At 42.4% G+C, this 22,401-nt stretch overlaps 1 long non-coding RNA gene across 1 annotated transcript; it reads left to right on the top strand.

Annotated features, from left to right (window-relative positions):
- The first annotated feature begins 577 nt into the window (after nucleotides 1-577).
- On the top strand, nucleotides 578-22,001 carry LOC107292330. The gene is made up of 3 exons (XR_001548994.1): nucleotides 578-691; nucleotides 16,222-16,383; nucleotides 21,968-22,001. It is a non-coding gene; the product is annotated as an uncharacterized LOC107292330 (long non-coding RNA).
- Nucleotides 22,002-22,401: the final 400 nt, after the last annotated feature.

Genomic DNA, 22,401 nt, shown 5'->3' with positions numbered 1-22,401 from the left:
TTCCACCAGTTGCTTAGTGTCCATTCAAAGTTACAACAGGTTCTTCCAAATGCTGCTTACGAAGAGCATTTACTTCCTGCTTTTGGGCAAAACCTGCCCCAAGCAAGCAATAGCTTTACTTAACGACTGCAGCATATGCTTAATGACTGTGGCCTTCATTTCATAACTGCCATGTTTGCTTCATGAACGCCGCTGAAATAATATCAGGCCCAGTTTACAACTCTCCATTAAAAACAACACCTCATCTCAGGGCCTGGGGGGGGGGAGCCAGTTCTTCAGGGGTTTTTAAAAGATGGTAGGAATTGGAGCAATGGAGGAGGAGGAGGAAGCAGAAGTGACATAAAAAGTTGCAGAATGTATGCTGTGTGTGAAGACAGCCAGGTCTCTGTTGAACCTGTGAGAAATGGAGTTGAATTTTCTGGTGAGTTCTAACTCGCTCATTTTGAGGAGAAAATATTTTGGGTGGTTTCTTTTTTCTTTTTCTTTTTGCAGACAATAACCCTCTTAATCCTTAACAGGCTGCAGGACTATTTTGTTGGAGAAGATTATAACACACCTGTCCCTCTGTTCCATTCTTAGATGTTGCGCAACAGACCTGGGATGGAAACATGCAAAAAGATGTCCTACTTTCCTAGAGCCCAGTCAAGACAGTCATCCCCTCACAACCGGTTTCCAGCTTTCTAGAGCACATGTAAGTAGTCTAGAGATATTGTTATGAAGGATTTGCCGTAACGTGGCATAGATTTCTCTTCCAGCAGTATGAAATGAGGTGCCAAAATGGCATTCATCTTGACATGAATGAGGTCCAGTGAAATGCTCTCTCCTGGAGGGCGCAAGGCACTTTTCTTTGATTAGACTCTTGAAACAGTTCTTCTATCTCTTCAGTTCACTAGAAATGGACTTCTGGTCATGCATACTAGCTCATCTGCACAGGCGAAAGTTGTGGTTACCCTCCTCCATTCTATAGAGTCACAGTCTATGGGCAACATTTTGTGAAGTTGTTTCAAAGACATTCTTTGTAGACATCTTTGTCAAGGTTGGGCACCTATAAAGCATTGCATGGCTCTCGAGCCTGTTGTACAGGTTGTCTTGGGTCAACAATGGCACACAGAGTAGATTGGAATATGCAAAAGGAGATGGTTTTCCACATCTGATGCAAAAAAATGCAAACTTTGGTAGGTTAGGGCATAAAATGTGTATGTTTGTTGTGTGCAAGATGAAGTTAAATTTCCTTAGGTCAGGAAAACTGCAAATCAAACAAAAGTGGAGATATTGGCAATCTTCACGTGTTGAATAACATGAAACCGATGGATTCATGATTAATACTTACATAGAATGAATGTAACCTGATTTCTACATCCCTTGTCCTCTACGAGCCAATCAGTTCCAATCTTTTATGCTCTTTAATTCCCTTCCCTTCCCAGAAGGCAGGAAAGTGGCTGTTGCTGGATGGGAGAGGGAGCAAGGGATTGTGAGAGTGACTGGGAAACTGTCACAGAAAATGACAGCAGCAGCCCAGCTATGCAGCACTGAATAGCACTGAAGTAGCCACAACTTTCCCAAATATCATTCCCTTGGGAATCATAGGTCTAAGATTTTGGATGCATTCTGTAATTTAACCTATTTGAGGTACCTTGGTGCATAAACTGTTGCTCCATTGTATTTCAACTCCAGGAGTCATATATCAAAACATTTGGAAGACATTAAGCTGGAGAAAAAAAATTGTAATGATTGTATATACAACCTCCATCCAGTAGATGGCAATGTTCAATGTCCTTGTGGCTTAGCCCCGCTCCTCTCTTTATTTTAATTGCAGAAATTCCTAAAAAGTGCTATGTATGAACTTTTTTATGGGGTGAGAGGACCGGGACAACATGCAAATAGTGCTTTCATAAAATAGAAAATTTTCCAAATAGTTTTTTTTTCTATTTTCTAGAAAAAAAATAAAACTATTTTTTTTATAAAATAGAACATAGTGATGAAAAAGTCCATGATGCGTATTTATCAAGGTACAATGACAGAGTGGAAATGGGATGCTGAATTGCAGTGAACACAAGGAGTCACCAAATCAGGAACAAGCAAGGACCAAAAGCAAAGGGATTAATGTTTAGATCCGGCTAGGTTAGCACTTTTTAAATTTGGCCACTTTAACATGTGTGAGTGGGGAATTCTGAGAGTTGAAGTCCACACATTTAAAAATGGCCTAGAGTCTAGACTCGTGGTGGCAAACCTATGGCATGCGTGCCAGAGGTGGCACTCAGAGCCCTTTCTGTGGGCACACGTGCCGTCGCCCCAGTCCTAGGCCTTCAGCTGGGTTTTATAAAACCTTTTCGCTTTAGGCCTCCACGGCCGTGTGCAAAAAAAGAAAAAAAAGTTCAATCAATCAATTTCAACTTCTCGCAAAGTTGGAATTGATTGATTGAACTTTTTAGTCCCACCCAGTCTGCCGTTACCACCGCAACCACGCCCACCCAATGGGCCATGCCCACCCAATTGGCCAAGCCTACCCAATGGGCCACACCCACCCAATGGGCCACGCCCACCCGGCACCTGACGATACATAAGTGGGTTTTGGGTTGCAGTTTGGGCACTCGGTCTCTAAAAGATTCGCCATCACTGGTCTAGACCAGGGGTAGGCATGGCTGGCTCAGGAATTCTGGGAGTTGAAGTCCACGAGTCATAAAAGAGCCAAGATTGTCTACCCCTGGTCTAGACCAATGGTGAAGATCTTCCAATCTAAGGGAGTGAGACATAGACACTTACTTTTTTCCAAGCTTGAAGTTGATGTTCTACCAGGCTTCCTCTGAATTTGAAATATTGAATCGGTCACTCTCCTGATATATTTCTATCTGTATCTACTGCCTAAAATACCTATACTTTCACACCTGCACACACAGAATGTACAAGCACTCCTAAAAGTGTTTGTAGGGTGTGTTTCAAGCTTCTCCATTTTGCAGCCCATTCTGTCAGATCAAGGCAAAGGATCCTCCATCGTCCTTTCTACATTTGTAAATTGGAACAACAAAAGAATAAATGGGATCCTTGTCTCCAACCCATGGCAGATTTCCCTTCCCCTTCCCCATCCCTCTCCCTCTCTCGCTTTCACACGGAATGAGCTGCAGGTGTTTTACTACAACACAAAAGTTAACAAGGCTAGAGGTGTTGGCCAACAGCCAAGAGAAGAAAATTGCCCAGAAGAGCAAATGATGAGAAAATGACAAGAATTGTCCCATGCTGAGTTTTTGTACCTTTGTGACTCCCCAAACGAATGCATCGGTCAGTAATCAAAGGTTTACAAAGTCCTTTGGCTTCTTGGCCTCTGAATCCAAATGCAAAGACCATCTGCCCGGATGTTGTTGTCTTTGGAGAGCTATCAACCATATCCTGATCTCAGTTACGCCACTGTAAGCCTGTAACTTTGTCCCGGAGAAAATCAAAAGGACTTACTCTTTTGGGCCACGCATCAGGGCAACCAACTGGCGAAAATCTAAATTTGTACCCCCGCCCCTCTCCTGCAAGAGTATGTTTCTCTCACCAGAGTAAAATTGGTGCCCCATTTCCCCCTTTTTTTTAGCCATGTTGTCATGGTAATTGTCTTCCCTTCTCCAGAGCTGGTATGAAATCTCTGGATTATTGTCTCCCCATTTATCTGCCCACCTCAATCAAAGTCGGAGTTCAATGAAAGTGCAAGACACAAAGGCAAGGCGGCAGGGCTACTGAGCTGGGCCTTCTGCTCTAATTCTGTTTGGAGGTCAAAGTCTTCCTCACCCAGCCCATCCTTGGATGTCCCAATAAAACCACGCTTTGTCTAGCACTTGCAATATTGACAATGTCTAGCACTTGCAATATTGACGACGAGGGAGTGGGAAAAGGGGTGGGCTGCCTCTCTTTATTGCTTTGAAAACAAGGCTGGCTTATGGTGGGGGGGGAACGTGTATTATTGAACAATTAAAACAAGAGATTTTGCAAGAGAAGCAGGCAATCCGCTTTTGAGGATTCTGAGGAAGGAAGTCTTTGGGAACAAAGAAAGCAGAACATTTGCACTCAGGTGGCAGGTCCAACTGTAACGGAGTGGGGACTAAAATTAGGAGAAGCCTGCTCAGATAGGTCATGCTGGAGTATAGAGATAGGCAGACAGAGAATCAAAGTATAAGTAAGTGAGTCTGGGGAAGGAAGTAATGGCTATCCACTCTGGATTGCTTTGAATTATGGCAGTCTACTCAAGTGGACTCTGCTTCATTGCAAATAAACCCTGGCAAATAAACAAAGTTGGAAGGGACCTTGGAGGTCTTCTAGTCCAACCCCCTGCTCAAGCAGGAGATACTATTTCAGACAAGGGGCTGTCCAATCTCTTCTTAAAAGCCTCCAGTGATGGAGCCCCCACAACTTCTGAAGGCAAGCCATGCCACTGGTTGATTTTTCTCAGTGTTAGAAAGTTTCTCTTTAGTTCCAGGTTGCTTCTCTCCTTGATTAGTTTCCATCCATTGTTCTTTGTCTTGCCTTCCGGTGCTTTGGAAAATAAGTTGACCCCTTCTTCTTTGTGGCAGCCCCTCAAATACTGGAACCCTGCTATCACGTCACCCCTAGAACTTCTTTTCTCTAGACTGACCATACCCAATTCCTGCAACCCTTCTTCCTATGTTTTAGTCTCCAGGCCTTTCATTATCTTAGTTGCTCTACTGGTGATTGTAGGCTTTAACATCTGAAGGTTCAAGGTGGTGAAGTCTTTTTTGGGAGGAGGGTGTGTTATGTCATAATATTGATGGCTTCTTAAAAGCAAGCAAAATCCACATTCTCTTTGGTATGTATGCACCAGAGAAAGGGGCCTCTCATTTCCTTCCGACAAGGGAATGTAAGCCGATCTTGGCCACAGAATCCTTTGCTCAGCAATTTGGGGCTTGTTTTCATTGGCCAGTCCTGAAAGCAGTTTTCGGATGCTGTGCCTTTGCCAACAGAAAGGCTTGCAAATCCAGCAAGTCTGAGAACCAAGACGTCCTCTCTGCCCCGTGCGCACCTTCACCCCTGGAGTCTAACCTGGACTCCTTTCGGTCCGAGGCTATAACAAGTTTGTCAAATGTCTTTTCCCTTCGTAAGTCCCTACCCGTCAAGTAAAAGGGTTTCCCGGTATGCTCTTTGACCCTAACACCACCTGCCGAACTTGGAATAGGCTTGCGAAGGTGCACAGGGACACGCGCATGCAAATTGAAAAATAAAGCCGTCGCCTTCAAAATGAATGCAATGCAGTTGTGTTGCATATATGGCGCAGACTGATTTACATTTGCTTTCTAATTTCTGATTGACCTCACACAGGCTGGACAGGGACAGCCAAAGGGCCAGATGTGGCCAGAGGGGTGCGTAAAATGCCCATGTCTGGTTTACAAGAAACTGAGCAGGATTGCTACCTTTGTGGATTCTTCTATTGAGGTCCTATTGGTCGTGCCATCCCCTGTATCTTCTCAGAACAGCTAGATTTCTCCTGAATGCAAGTCATGGAGGCAATTCATGGATGACAGATATAGATGACTCACCATATTTCAATAGCAGAGCAAGCCTAGTTAAAATACCAGCTGGAGATTTGGATTTCCTTCTTTAACGCCTCCAGCTGGAGGAATTCTGGGAGTTGAAGTCCACACATCTAAAAATTGCCAAGTTTGAAAAACACTACTCTAGAGCAGGGGTCCTCAACTTGGCAACTTTTAAGACTTGTGGACTTCATCTCCCAGCTTTGCTGGCTGAGGAATTCTGGGAGTTGAAGTCCACAAGTCTTAAAGTTGCCAAGGTTGAGGACCCCTGCTCTAGAGGAATCCCATCCAAATTTGGTAGACTTAAACGTTCAGCTTCCCCTCATACACATTAAGCTTTTTCTACAGATTATCTATATATCTGCATATGTATACATTTCATAATATATAGGTGATTTATTTAAGATGTACAACAGCAAATCATTTTAAAAGAAAGCCATCTCTGTAAGTCATAATTTTGGCACCTACATGAAATAAACCTCCCTCTTTTGTGCTGATTTTTCATTTTAAAAAATGAAAATAAACCCTCTTTGTTGAATTGTAACCGATCTTCCGTTGTTAATGAATCAGATTATTGAAGTAAACCTCAGTAAAGCCCTAACTGTAAAAAGCTTATTTATCATGAAATCCCAATAAGCTCTGGGGGTTTTGTGCCATCCACACACACAGTAACAATATGAATGCCGTGTGTTTTTCTAAACATATCTTCAGATTTTCCTGGAGCATTTAAAATAAAATTTATGTATATTTCCCCCTCCAGGATCAACATAATGATCTCCACCGCTCCTTTGAGGCAATTAAAATAGGAACTTTGACATTTAAGATATTATTCTCCTCCTTCATTAAACAATTATAAATAATAGCAATAATTAGCAAATTTGTGCTATTCATTCTCCCGAGGAGTAAACCTTTCAGGTTAATAATTGGAGCTGTTAAGGCTCACCTTTTAATCAAAGGATTGACTGCTTTAAAGAAAACTGAAGCCGTTGGTTTGCCTACAGATGATGGATAATTAAGAAAGTCTGAGCCAATCTAAACACAAATGGACAGTTGAGAAGACTCACAGGGCTAGAGGAACATTTTCCCATAACTTGGTCTGTTTTTCTTCTGCCTATTTAGAGGCAGGGAATTTTCCAAATTCAATATAATCTGGGATGGAGAATATACAAGTCTGAGCTCTACGTTGGGCCATTTCCCCAAGAAATTTGATCATACCAAAGGGCCGTTTAAACCAGTCCAATTTAAGTGACTCATAATTCATTTGATCTATTGATCTGGGCAGGATGATTTTTTTTCCACATCCAGGCCCCACAGGGTTAAATAATAACAATTAAGTCGATTGTCCTGGTGGCCCTGAATGGCTTCTACATCCCTGAAACCCAGCATTTTTCTCAGCCACTGGGGTGAAGCTGGGCTGTAGGTTTTTAATACAGGTGGTTGTTGACTTAGAACAGTTCTTTAGTTGACCGTTCGGAGTTACGGAACTGAAAAAAGGGACTTATGACCATTTTTCACCCTTATGACCATGGCAGCATCTCCATGATCATGTGATCAAAATTCAAACGCTTAACATATTTATGACAATTGCAGCGTCCCAGGGTCACGGGATCCCCTTTTGCGACCTTCTGACAAGCAAAGTCAATGGGAAAGCCAGGTTCACTTAACAACCATGTTACTAACTTAACAACTGCAGTGACTCATTTAACAACAGTGGCCAGAAAGGTTGTAAAATGGAGCAAAACCCACTTAAGAAATGTCTCGCTTAGCAACAGAAATGTTGGGTTCCATTGTGGTCGTAAGCACAATACAAGTAATACAATATTTGTATTGTAAGTATTACTACTTGTAATACAAAGAGACTTCCCCATCTTGTACTGCATCTTATTAAGCATTACTTGAAAAAAATAAGAATTTAACTACACTTTGCATAGCATTTTTGGCAGTTAATTTTGCAAACCATTCTATGACTTGGCTTCTGGAATACCGAGCATTTATTTTAGTCCCTCCTCCTCCTCCTCAAAATGCCAGTCGTTCTAAACTTTTGGATGGTATCCCTGTCATGTCCCTTCACATGACCAGGCAGAAAACAGCTTCTTTCAGAACATAATCTTCTTTTGAGTGGTGAAAAGGAACACCGAACTGTTGTGTTTGGAGGTAACCTGAGATAGCTTCTCCTTCGGCTCATTGCAGGATGCACGGCACCAAGAAGGAGTTGAAATTATTTTTGTTTCTCTCCCAGCTAGAAATTGGGAATGATTAGTCTAGTGAAAAAGAGAACCAGGTGTGACATGATAGCAATGTTCTCTTATTTGAGGGGCTGCCACAAAGAAGAGGTGTGTGTGTGTCAACCTATTCTCCAAAGCACCTGAAGGCTGAAGAAGAAATAACAGATGGAAACTAATCAAGGAGAACACCAACCTAGAACTAAGGAGAAATTTCCTGACAGTGAAAACAATTAATCAGTGGAATGACTTGCCTCCAAAAATTGTGGGATGCTGCAATACTAGAGGTTTTTAAAAAGAGACTGGACCACCATTTGTCTGAAATAGTACAGGGTCTCCTCCTTGGGCAGGATGTTGGACTAGAAGATTAGATAGACTTCCAATTCTATTATTCTACGTCACATTCTATGTCTATGATCCAACTGCCTCTTGCAAGCTGATGTCTACTAGATAGGACCTACAGTAGGTCTGGATGCCTGTGTCACGAGGACTTGCCAGGGTAATATGAAATTTCCTGATGCCAACGAATGCTATTCTGCTTATTTGCAAAAACAGTGGAGAGACCTTTCTGGAATTTCCTCAGAAATCAATTTCGGAATTTCCAGGGTGCAGAACTTTTTAATTGCAATCCCCTTCTCTCTGAAATAGTGGACTCCAGAGACCAGGATGTCTCTGTCCGTCCTGTAGACAGGAGGCCATGAAAATGGTGCCCATTTCCCAAAACTGTCATTGGATTGGAAATGGTGCCGTTTTTCCAAGTCACGTGATCCAGAAAAAGACTGCAAGCGGGCCGTGACTGTTCTCCATGAGCTTTGCTGTCTAATTTGGGTTGAAGGAGAGGTTTAAACCTTGTTCTTCAAAATCATCTTTCTACTGCTCAGCTTCTTGTTCTACTATTGAAGTACTGCTACTTTTAGAAAGTCCCCCCCTCCCCCTAACATTCAGTCAGAATATGCCTTGCTGAAACTTAAATCATTTTCTCATGCCTGGTACTCCAAAATAAATAAATAAATAAATAAATAAATAAATAAATAATACAGGTTTGGTAGCACTTTTTCGTTTCTTTGAAGAGTTGCTGCCTTATGAGTGGCAGGTCCATCTTCTCTCACAGCTAAACTTCGTTACATCTTTTAATCCCTCTTCCCAAGATCATCCCTGATCTTTCTGGTGATTCTTTTCAGAACATGTTCCAGGATTGAGATACTGTCATTGGAGTGAAGTCCGCCCAAACAGAAGAAAGTGGAAATTCTTGCTTAATGTGATTCATAAAATACATTTTTAAAAATGTATTCAGTTTGGACGCAACCCAGCTCTGAAACCCTGTTGATGTAGCCCAAAATTGCATTTGTCCTTTTGTTAGCCACATCACGCTGCTGATTTATGTTTATACTTAGTTTTTAATCAACTTCTATTCCAAGGCCTTTTCTATTCTTGTACCTTTGATTTCTGCCTTCTCCCAGAAGAGGATTGCACTGTTAATTTTTTAAAATCCATGCTGTTTATTTTTCAACCTGTTTCTTTAGCTTACCAAGCATGGCCTCCACTATTTCATCACAATCATAATAAAAATATTGGTTTTTGAGTTTATTATTATTATTCAGTTTACTACGCCATTGATTCTCTCGGTAACAATGACAATTCTTAAAGAACTCTGGAATTCAAGATTTCTTCTGTAAAAATGAGTCCTTTCTCCGTATCATTTTAACCTTTTGACAGTTAGCAATGAGGGGTGCGATGGTGATTCCGTAGATATTGCACTTGGACATTTGAAAGCTTTTGATCAAGTTCTTCCTGAAAGTTGTGAGTAAACTTGGCATGAGATAAAAGGGCAGATGCAGGTTCTGGCTTTGCAATTAAAGAGGCAAAGAATCTTTTCAGCAGAGGAATGCAAAAACCGGCGAGATTCTATATTAAGAGGCTGGCTGCTTTTTAGTTTCATCATTAACAACCTAGAGTGAGAAAAACAACAAGGAAATGTTCAAGTTTGCTCCGGACATCAAATTGAGGATGGTAGGATGGTTGAAATAAAAAGGATTGGAAGGAATCCCATAGTGAACTCATCCACTTGGTTAAAGGTCAGTGAAATGGAATTTGTGATTCAACGAAAGTGTGAAGTGATTCAACCACAAACAAACAAATAGATAGATGGAGGCCTGGCTTCCGATATACATCAAACTGGCAGTTGTTGGCCATGAAAATGATCTTGGGGTCATGTTAGAGACCCCATAACCTTCTTGAAAGTGGCAAGTAGGTTTAATCCAACTTTTTCCATTCTCTTTCCTACTCCTAACCAGTGGTGGGATTCAGCCGGTTCGCACCACTTCGGCAGAACCGGTAGCTAATTATTTGTTGTCCAGGCCCAGAACAGACCTCTGGAAGTGGCATCCACACAGAGAACCGTTTGTTCCAGTATTTGAATCCCACCACTGCTCCTAACCACTAGGTGGCAATGAAATGGCACTGACTTGCACATTTCGTGGCCTTCAAAGGATACACAACCACACCTTTGTGCTGAAAATGCAGACTAGTTGAGCAGCTATTGGCTGCCTCGTGTCCGTCCGGCTTTTCCCCAGTGTCTAATTTGACCAGGGTTATTTTTGTACCCATTTCAGATGATACACAGGGACCTGTTTTTAGGCACTGCAATTTGCATACTCCCCAGCTGAAACAGAGAAAATTTAAACAATGTTAGCATGCATTGGGTGGTAAAGGTATGGTTAGAGTTCGGAAGATATGAACAAACCCACAGCAAATGATGATTCAAAATATGAAACATTTGGTCAAACATTCCAGGAAGTTATTAAAGGGATCAGAATGTTGGGTTAGATCCTGGCACTCAGTGTGATTTCCCTCTTTTCTTTTCTTTTTTTCTTTTTCTTTTTCTTTTTCTTTTCTTTTCTTTTCTCTCTTCTCCTTTGCCGGGTAGACCGGCGCCCAAACCTGGCACTTGGAGTCCCCTCTCCCCGTCCCTTCCCCCCCCCTGCCGGGTAGACCGGTGCGCATACACACACACAGGCACTAAGACAAAAAAACAAATCTATCTATCTATCTATCTATCTATCTATCTATCTATCTATCTATCTATCTGTACACACATACATAGGTACATACATACATACACGCACATGCACACGCACAAAGACAAAAAACAAATCTATCTATCTATACACACATACATAAGTACATACATACATACACACACACGGACGCATGCACACACGCGCGGGCACAGGTACACGGACACAGACACACACACGCACGCACAGACACGCACGCACATGCAATGAGACGCACGCACACAGACACGCGCACAAGCGCTCACACACAGAAACACACAGACGCTCACACGCACGCACACAGACACGCACACTCATGTGCAATGAGGCGCACACACGCACATGCCGACACACACACTCGACGTGCACGCTCATGTTGGGTTAGGGGTTGTTTTAAAGAAAAGAGAAGGAAACAATTTTAGAAATCTCAAAAAGAACCTGAAGCACATTGGATATTATATTTGATACGCAAGCTACTTTTAACACTCATTTTGAGAAGATCCTCTCTCTCTCTCTTTTTCATCCTTTCCCTTCCTTCGTTGCAAAACCTTAAGAAATTTGAATCCAAACAGGAAATCTGTAAAACAACAACAAAGCCCAGGTTGAGATACATTTTATATAGTTTACTTATTGCTCTTTTCTGAGAGCTTGTCGCATGGTGGTTGAACTGTGAATGTTCACATTTAACTGGAAGCAGAACAGGCTGCATATGCTACAATAGTAGATTTCTGTTATTATGGGAATAATGGCACTCAAAAGAAGCAAACATCTGGAATCCTTGCAGATTTCATCAAGCTTTCAGGCTGTTTGCAAACATTTCTACATAAAAAGCAAAAAAGTAGAACTTCTTTTAACTTGAGTTTGATCCCAGATGAGATGTATCTCTGTAGTTGGCTGAGCAACAATCCAGAAATGGCTTCCTGTTGTCTTTTTCAACTGCTCGAACAAGTCTAAGCCCTAGAATGGTTTGGCATTCACCCATCCGAGCATGAACCCAAGCTAAACTTGCTTAGCTTTTGAGCCCAGACCAGTTCAGTTACCTGCTGAATTAGAAGGATGCAAATCAAAGACCCAATTTGAATTTGCAATTCTATTTGAATTATCAGTGCAAACTAAATTTGTGATGTGATCCAGTAAAAGCATGTGTGTAAAAACTCCCATCAAACCTTTGAAGGGAATCTTGACAATTCAACTTGAAGGTTTGATTCAGAGAGGAGCTTTGATTGTATCAGAATAAAATGGCATGTATGAACCTGTGTTACACCACTCAGATCCAGGTAGATCTATTTCTTCTTTGTTTACACCAACACACGCTCTGAACTTGCAAAATTTGGGTAAGGAATTTTATCTAGGAGTTGGATGTGGGGATTTCTCTTTGCAAAAAATGTGAAATTTCACACAATGTGGCATTTCCCTCAATCAGACAAAATCATGTGCTGACACGGCAGAGCAGGACACTTGTGCCCCTCTGCCTGGGGGGGTCCTCAAGTCTTACACCCTCTTGTCTTAGCTGAGTTTAATTTTTTTTTAAATTAAGTAAAAATGAAATAGGAAACTGACTTGCTAAAAAGCAAAATACCTGCCTACATCTTTCTTTACAGAATTCTTCTGAGCCCTGTAGGCTTTTTCTTAGAAAATAGGATACGATAGGATAGGAATAGAATAGGATAAGGATAAGGATAAGGATAAGAATAGAATAGAATAGAATAGAATAGAATAGAATAGAATAGAATAGAATAGAATAGAATAGAATAGAATAGAATAGAATAGAAGCTGGAAGGGACTTTGGAGGTCTTGTAGTCCAGTCCCTGCTCAAGCAGGAGAACCTATACCGTCTCAGACAGGCGATTGTCTAGTCTCTTCTTAAAAATCTCCAGTGATGGAGCACCCACGATTTCTGGAGACAAGCTGTTCCATTGGTTGATTGTCCTCACTGTCAGGAAGTTTCTCCTTAATTTCAGGTTGCTTCTCTCTTTGATCAGTTTCCAACCATTGTTTCTCATCCTTCCCTTTGGTGCTCTGGTGAACAACCTGGCCCCCTCTTCTTTGTGGCAGCCCCTCAGATACTGGAACACTCCTATCATGTCTCCACTATTTCTTCTTTTCTTCAGACTAGCCAAACCCAAGTCCTGCAGCCGTTCTTCGTATGTTTTGGTCTCCAGGCCTTTGATCCTCTCAGTTGCTCTTCTCTGAATTTTTTTCCAAACTCTCAACATCTTTTTTGTGATATGGTGACCAAAATTGGCTGCAGTATTCCAGGTGTGGTCTTACTAGGGTTTTATAAATAAATAAATAAAGAAGAAATAAATAAAGAAGGGGAGATGATTGAAGCCCAGAATTTGACTTGTGTATCCATCTAACCTAGGGGAAAAAAGGAGCTGAGAGACACTGAGATATATGGTATCCTGGAAGCCAATAGGGGCTGTGAGAAATACCCTCACCACTTGCTCTCAAGGAGTATCTGTTCCGAAATTAGCCAGGGAGGGTGAGATGCCTTCCATGCTATCAACATTCAAAACAGGCCTCTAGGGCTTCAAAGGCTCCTTATCTCCATTTGGCCCAGCTGAAGGGATACCCAACCGCAGTTCTTTTTTTCCCCCCCAAAGTCAAAATGAAGGAACTGGAATAGATCAAGAAATAAGGAGAGTCCTTGGAAAAGACACAACATCATATGACAGGTGCAAAGGGAGGACATCACGTTAGAAAACAAATGTTATCTTGCATTCTGACTTTGTTCTCCGTGGAGGATAGAAATTGGCCATAAAGAAGTCTAAACTGGCAGGCCTGGGTGACATTGTTTCACCGGGGCAGCATGCAAATGGTGATAATAAATATCAGGAGAATATTGGGGAAAATAAGGCACCATAAGCAGAGCTCTGCTCACAGCCACAATGGGAACCAGAATTTCTGGTGCTAAGCAAGGTGGTCATTAAGTGAATCTCCGGGGTAAAATGTTGGAGAAACAGTGTCCAAAATTCGTTTAACGACGTCAACGATTCTTTTAGGTCAAAGGGAGAACTAAACCGAACAGTCTGCAGCCGATCCTTTCAGGGTATACTGCTAGGGCACTGGACCCTGAGAAGGTTCACGGACTTAAAACTAGTGTACTACCACTACGACATTCACACTCTTGACCAGTTAAGTCCCCCTTTTAAGTGCTGTTGTAACTTTGAACGGTCACTAAACGAAGGGTTGTAAATTGAGGATTACCTGTATATCATGCTATTGGTTTAGCATTTATTATGTCCCAGTTTACAAGGGATGCATTGATTCAGACCCTTCCTTACCACTCCTAGCACACTGTTTTTTCAATAAAGGAGAATATTTGTAGCTCAGGGTTCAGATGAGGGGTCCTTGGTGCTCTCTGAGCTTGCTTGTTTTCTTGCAGATGTTTCATGACCCAAACTAGGTAACATCATCAGTGCTGGAAGGGAGTGAGGTTTGCAGAGAGGAGGAGGAGGGGGGAAGGGGAAGGAGAAGGAGAAGGAGAAGAATTGTGTGGTTCTTGTTGTTCACAGAGCTTGGTTGTTTTCTTGCAGACATTTCACTACCCAACTAGGTAACATCATCAATGCTAAAAGTTGGTGGAGTTTGCAGGGAGGAGGAGGAGGAGGGGAAGGGGAAGGGGAAGGATGATGATGATGATGATGATGATGATGATGATAATTATAATAATAATAAAGTTGGAAGGGACCATGGAGGTCATCTAGTCCAACCCCCTACTCAGGCAGGAAACCTTATACCATTTCAGACAAATGGCTGTCCATCTCTTCTTTAAAACTTCCAGTGTTGGAGGAAGCGAAGGAGAAGGAGGAGAATTGTGTGGTTCTTGGTGTTCTCTGAGCTTGGTTGTTTTCTTGCAGACATTTCATTACCCAACTAGGTAACATCATCAGTGCTAAAAGGGAATGGGGTTTGCAGGGAGGAGGAGGGGAAGGGGAAGGAGAAGGAGGAGAAGGAGAAGGAAAAGGAGGAGATTGAGAAGGAGAAGGAGAAAGAGGAGAATTGTGTGATTCTTGGTGTTTTTTGAGCTTGGTTGTTTTCTTGCAGATATTTCATTACCCAACTAGTGCTAAAAGGGAGTGGGGTTTACAGGGAGGAGGAGGAGGAGGAGGAATGTGAAGTCCTTGGTGCTCTCTGAGCTGGGTTGTTTTCTTGCAGACGTTTCATTACCCAAACTGGGTAACATCATTAGTGCTCCTTATGATGTTACCTAGTTTGGGTAATGAAACGTCTGCAAGAAAACAAGCAAACTCAAAGAGCACCAAGGACCCCTCACACTGTTTTTTTTTTTTTTGGCATGGTTATTTGCTGGGTTTTACAACAGTCTTCCCGAAGGAGACCCCGAACTCCGTCTGGAAACAGTTCCCCAGGAACCCGACCTGGGCCTTGTGAACTCTGAAACACAAAAAGTCCCACTTCACCTCCTAAATCCAGTTCGGTTATCTCAAAGACAACTGGGGGAACAGACCCACCCGGTAAGGACCGTTGAACTTTTGTGGGGGGGACATACACACGTCTACTTGGATTAGCTGCCATTATTTGCCGAGAAGATTATAAAGAGGAGAGGAAATGTCACGGGCACAGATAAATGGCCATGTCAATATTTGGGGCCAGGGCTGGAAGAAAGGAGGAAAGCGATTCCGAATGACCTTAGATCCAATGAAAGTTGTCGTGTCCCCCCCCCTTTTGCAAGTTACCAATGCAGCTGTCGAGGGTCTGAATGCTGGAGGGGGCAACATGGTTGCTAAGACATCCCAAGGTGGTGGATTTGGCTTTCATTTTTAATTCAATAAGGTTGTCGGCACTTATAGCCCCCTTTAAGCTCTCCCCAGTAAAAGAATTCCTGGGTCAGATAGTAGACTGTTGGCAAATACGGAAGTACACACAGCACAGAGTATTTCAATAGCAGTGCATTTTCCCTCTTGAACTCACGGGGTGACCTTATCCTAAGAGGCACCGCCTTTTAAGTGAGGCTTTTCATTCTCCATTGTTTCTTTTTCTTTAAGCAGCTCAGAACATTTATTTATTTTTTGGTAAGAATGGGAACATTCAGCAATATATCCTTGCCCTACCAGGTGTTCCTTAGCTCACAGTGTGGCCCTCAAATCCAGCCACATCGCATTCAGTCTTCTGAATCATATCCTAATATTGAATGCTATCGCAGTCACTTTCTTGGCTGGGACGGCTCTTTCAAGGCGCTTCTGTTATGACCTTCAAAAGCATATTTTAGGATATGATGCATAATTCTAACTACACTCCTGTTCCTAAAGGTTGGGCCAACTAAATCTGACTTACTTAATGGTTATCCAGCTATTCGATTTTGGTTGAAGTGGAATTTGGCTCAGGATTCCCCCACCCATCAATTTTTCGCCAAGGCCGTGATAATCTAACATTGCATCTACTTTTCTCTCCTTCCAGATGAATGGGAACCTAGGGGAGCTCTCTTTCTGGTGAATATTATGAAAATATGATGTCATAGAGGAAAACAAATTGGACTGTCCTGTTTTCAACCCAGCAAGGTCCATGTCTGGCTAGCCTCCTGTCAGGTGCAAAGAATCGGGACTACATATAGAATTATAGGTAAGATGATTTATTGGTCATTCCTATAGGCAACAATCTAGTGAGCTAATGCACTAAATTGGGGCTAGATAAGAGTCAACGGAATTCAGGAGGGGTTGGACTTAGGCTGTTTGTGGGAACGTAATGATTCTAGGCTGATTACTCATCTGACTCCACCCCCAGGCTTTGCCTGGTCTTCTGTATGTCCCTTCTTTCAAGTTATCAAGTGAGCCATTGCTGCATCTCCTCCTTCTTCTCACCCAAGAAGATCTTAGCAATAGTGTGTATTAATAGCCCTCAGATACCCTACAGCAGGGGTCTTCAAACTTGGCCCTTTTATGACTTGTGGATTTCAACCCCAGAATTCCTCAGTCAGGCACGCTGACTGAGGAATTCTGGGAGTTGAAGTCCACAAGTCATAAAAGGGCCAGGTTTGAAGACCCCTGCCCTACAGTGATGTTAGAATTCCAAGTCAAGTCTGTTGCTCCATCCCATGAAATTCCATGCAGAGAAGTAGAGGGTAGTAAGAGATATTATTCAAATTGTGCTATGTTACCAGGACATGGAGAACCACTGAACGATGTGTAACCCTGTCTGAAATGGCATAGCTTGTCCTAGGCGTAACTACATTTCCTGAGGCAGAACTGGATCCTCATAACAGGTCTCAGACAGAATGCATTGGTGGGATTGCCAAATTCCCTTTAGCACAGAAAGCACCGCAAATTACCTTGATTTTTTTTTCTTTTTCTTAGAGTTATGTCAAACCCGGCCATTCTTTCAGGTCATTAAGTTGGCAAGGTAAACTCGGATCATTGTATCCAAGCAAACAATGGCTTCGCTGTCCTCTGTGCCAAGAATGGATGAGTTAGAACATCCTCGTGAAAGCGTGCTTTCAAACGGGTTGCTAGGCAGAGATGGACCAGGAGTTGTAGCCCCCAATTTAGGGACACACCTGTAGAAGGCCAAAGACCAGCAATCTGCTTGGATGAAGGAGACTTGACACAATTCCAGCAATGCCGAGCAAGTCATCTCAAAAAGTGGCTTAAGTTAGATCTGTTTATTCCTCTTTGAGGAGACTATTATCCTTTGCCTTCTGTTTTTGCACCCCGTGAAGTTGACCTGCTCTATTAAGAGTTTTAACATTTCATATCAGAAATGAAGTTACAGCAACTTCAAGCTCTGGGCCATTGGCTTCAATGGGCAATGAAATGGCAAAAAGTGACCCTTACATATTGATACTCTTCTTTCTATGCGTATATCTATTGTGTTGTATTTTATTCTTGTATTATCTTGGTTTGTGTTCAATACAATACAATACAATACATTACAATACAAAAGCAAGACAAGCAACAATGGATGGAAACTAATCAAGGAGAGAAGCAACCTAGAGCTAATGAGAAATTTCTCGACAGTTAACAATAACACCTTTCATCCCTAATGCGTTTCAGAGGATCCACAAATTTACTTTTCTTTTTCCACACGTTCTGCCTTGGAATTCTAATTCCCCTTAATTTGCCCCCCAATTTATTTCTACCTTTCATCATCTTTGCAGGGCCCTTGGTGCCCTCTGAGCTTGGTTGTTTTCTAGTTTTATTGCCAAACTAGCATCATCAGTGCTAGAAAGCATTGGCATTTGTGGAGAGGAGGAGGAGGAGGAGGAGGAGGAGGAGGAGGAGGACGACTGTGGGGTCCTTGGTGCTCTCTGAGCTTGGTTATTTTCTTGTAGCTGTTTCATTGCCAAATTATATAACCTCATCAGTGCATCTTTCTTTGCATGCAAGAGAAGTAAAGAAACTTTCTCCTGGCTTTAAAGTAGAACCTATCCACCCATTTTTGGCAACAGGTTGTTTTTATAAACATTTACTGGCATGAGATTTTATTACTTTCTTCCTTAAAAAAAAAACCAAACAAAAATTGAATCATTCGTGACCTTCTTCCCATATGAGTCAAGCATGGCTCCTGGGTTAATCACCCAATTATGCTACATAACTTTTTTTCTTCTTCAGGAAATGATTCAGGCCATCTCCTTCTCCATTCTCCCCCCCTTTACCCAGGAAGAAGCGAGAAAAGGGTTCATTTTTCCCTCTGACAATCTGCCCGTGGATTTCATTTTACAACCTCATCTAGGAAGCTTGAGTCATCGCTTGCATTCACTTTGGAGCAACGTGACCACATTCCAAAGTGTGCAGTGAGTGTTGGGAGAGGCACAACTGAAGAGACAAATGTCTGTGCCCAGCTGGGGAACCAAGGAGGGAAACAGGGAGCGTTGCTACTCAACCTCAGTTGTGTGTGCCAACACTATCATTTCCTCAGAAGGAAGAGGGAAAAGAGAAAGGACTAACATGGAGAGGTAATCAGAATAGAGCTGGAAGGGACTTTGGAGGTCTTCTAGTCCATCCCCCTGCTCAAGCAGGAGACCCCCCTTCTAGTCCATCCCCCTGCTCAAGCAGGAGACCCCATACTATTTCAGACAAGTGGCTGTCCAGTCTCCTCTTAAAAACCTCCAGTGATAGAACACCCACAACTTCTGGAGACAAGTCATTCCACTGTTTAATTATTCTCACTGTCAGGAAATTTCTCCTTAGTTCTAGGTTGCTTCTCTCCTTGGTTATTTCCATCCATTGTTTCTTGTCTTGCCTTCTGGTGCTTTGGAAAATAAGCTGACCCCCTCTTCTTTGTGGCAGCCTCTCAAATACTGGAATACTGCTATCATGTCACCCCAAGGTCTTCCGATCTTCTCCTATCATAGTTTTCTGAAATACTGATAGTGTGGTTGGTGGTATTACCTTGGGTGTGAAAGCTTGGTGTGCCCTCTCTGTGGAATTCACATTGAAAAAGAAAATGGTTGGGATTTGTCATGGGACCTATGTTTTGGGTCTGCCCCGGCCATTCAAAAGCGCTAGAACAGGGCTCTCCAAACTTGGCAACTTTAAAACTTATGGACTTCAACTCCCAGAATTCCTCAGCCAGCCATGGAGCACTGGTTTCATTAGAAAATAGTTGATACATCTTTAAATAATGCAACACCCAATTTTCCCAGCTTGGGCTTTATTTGGGCCAGTCACCAGGAGACTGTAAGTTCTAGTCCTTCCTTAGGCATGAAAGCCAGCTTGATGAGTTTGGGCCAGTGAGTTCTAGTTCCTCCTTAGGAACAAAAACCAACTGGGTGACTTTTGGCCAAGCATCAGGAACTGGTGAGTTCTAATCCTGTCTTAGCCATGAAAGCCAGCTGGATGACTTTGGGTCAATCACCAGGAGATGGTGAGTTCAATTCCCGTCTTTTGCATGAAAGCTAGCTGGGTGACTTGGCCAATCACCAGCAGGTGGTAAGTTCTAGTCCCACTTAGCCATGAAAGCCAGCTGGATGACTTTGGGTCAATCATCAGGAGATGGTGAGTTCTAGTCCTGTCTTAGATATTGAGTGAACTGGGTGGCTTTGGGCCAATCACTAGGAGACGGTGAGTTCTAGCCTCACCTTAGGCATGAAAGCCAGCTGGGTGACTGTCGACCAATCCCTCTCTCTCTCAGCCCAACCCACCTCAACGTGTTGTTGTAGTGGGGGAAAATAGGAGGAGGAAGGTCTACTAGGTATGTTCCCTGCCTGGAGCTATTTATAAAAATAATAATAAAAGCAGGCTAAAAATACAAACATGCAAATGCATAAATACACGCGCAGATACCGCCTTAGACTGCAGAGAGAAGAGTGGCATATTTCAGTCACATCTGTGAGTTGCAAGCTTCTTGATAGGGGTGGGTGTTGTAGTCATTTTGCTTTGACAGATCTTACGAGAAAGTCCCACACCCACTTCATGCTAACTAACTTGTTTACGAAGTCAGGTTATGAATGAACAAGAGCATGGTTTGGCTTGCCGATCAACTTGCAAATATGTCGCTCGCTCGTCAGAGGGGAGTACATCTTTCTCCTCTGCCCCACCCCAAAATGGGGAGCAACATCGATGATGATGGGTATTGATTGAAACCATATTCTTTGAAAGTGAAAGCTGGGAAGAGGGGGGGGGGGTTGGGGGAGGGGGAGAAATCGCATCCACTGTTCCTTTAAAGTCCCAGCAAAGTTTCCCCCTGTCTTTGCGATGCTTCTCTGAGTCACGGCTCTCGGCAAATGTGGCAGGAAGTGAAACCACAGCCGGTTCTGGAAAAAATTTGAGGCAGCTGAATTGAGGTCTCGATGGATGTCTGTGGAGATTCTCCGTCATCCAGGTCCTGGTTGTCCCAAAGGTGCTTTTTTCAGGAGGCAACTGGATTTTCTTGTTTTTCTTTGAAGACGTCTCGCTTCTCATCCAACAAGCTCCTTCAGCTCTGGCTGGATGGGTGGGGAATGGAAGGATTTATATTATAATATAAATACATGTAAATGTATTTCTACTCTACTCTACTCTACTCTACTCTACTCTACTCTACTCTACTCTACTCTACTCTACTCTACTCTATTCTATATTCTGTTCTGTTCTGTTCTGTAATTTCTATTCTATTCTATTCTATTCTATTCTATTCTATTATTCTATTCTATTCTATTCTATTCTATTATTCTATTCTATTCTATTCTATTCTATTCTATTCTATTATTCTATTCTATTCTATTCTATTCTATTCTATTCCATTCCATCCTATCCTATCCTATCCTATCCTATCCTATCCTATCCTATCCTTCCTTCCTTCCTTCCTTCCTTCCTTCCTTCCTTCCTTCCTTCCTTCCTTTCTTTCTTTCTTTCTTTCTTTCTTTCTTTCTTTCTTTCTTTCTTTCTTTCTTTCTTTCTTTCTTTCTCTTTCTCTCTTCTTTTTTCAGTCTAAATATTGCTTCTCAGTTTTTACTCTCTATTCAAAATTTCAATCAACTTTATATTAAAAAAATACAAAGGGACAGGACATCTAAGAACCTACTGTACGGTAGCTTGTGATTCATCCATGAACCATATAACCAGGTCCACCATCATTTCCATGAGTTGCTTCTCCCCTCACCCCAGGAATTCAGAGCCAGGAAGGAAGAGCAAACCACAAACCATCTTCACTTCATACAACCAATCAGTTTTTTCAAGTGATTTGATTTTTTTAAAAAGAAAATCGGCTTTGGTTTTCTCCAACTCCATCTTCTTCCTGCCAAGCTTCCTTTGTAGTTGCTTCCCCATAACCACAAGGTTGCCTTAAACTTGGACAGAGTTGTTTTCAATTGCTGGGAAAGTGAAAGTCTTTCTTCAGAATGTCAAAACCGCCTGCAAGATCAAAGACCAAAAGGTCACTGTGGTCAAACTGATGGCTTTTAGGAAGCCTATGAAAAGAGCAGGAAGGCAAAGGGTTTTCTTGTGCCCCTGGTTACAATCCTCAACTCTTTCTCAATATGCCATCCTTCAGATGTGTTGGACAGCTCCCATCATCCTCAGCCAGTTGCTATCCAACATAGTTAGTAGGATCTAGTTGGGAAAAGCTACACTCCTCCAATCGTTGACACTTCTTGAGCTTCATGTTCCTGGACAAGGTCATTTTTACAACTTGAATTAATCCTTTTGAACGTGTTTGCCTATTGGTTGGCTCGCTTGTCTGACATCTTTTCATTGCGAATACATGGACTGTATTTTGCTTTCTTTTCCAGGGCTGGGAGTCAAAACAGCAGACTTTGGCACAATCAGTAAGTAAAATTTCTTTTTTCATCAGGGGTTACCAATGGAGATATATTCTGATTCTACCTGACCTGATAAGGGAGCAAGCAGATCCACTCAATTTATCATCTTAGTGACTGGGGAGAATTTGAAAACCAACTATCTGGACTTCCTTTGGTTTGCTAGCACCAACCCCCCAAATGTTTTTGATAAGGGATCTTACAAGACTAGAGGATGAGACACTAAGCTAAGAGAACTAGGTATGTTTAGCCTAATGAAAAGAACAGTACAGAATAACAGAGTTGGAAGGCTCCTTGGAGGTCTTCTAGACTAACTCCCTGCAGGAAACCCTAAACCATTCCAGACAAATGGCTGTCCAGTCTCTTCTTAAAAACTTCCAGTGTTGGAGCACCCACAACTTCTGGAG

This window comes from Protobothrops mucrosquamatus, unplaced genomic scaffold (genome assembly GCF_001527695.2).
Source record: "Protobothrops mucrosquamatus isolate PMUCROS unplaced genomic scaffold, P.Mucros_1.0 scaffold1325, whole genome shotgun sequence".
Taxonomy (NCBI): Eukaryota; Metazoa; Chordata; class Lepidosauria; order Squamata; family Viperidae; genus Protobothrops; species Protobothrops mucrosquamatus.
Note: the sequence above shows the minus strand (reverse complement) of the source record. Positions and strands in the feature narration are given on the sequence as shown.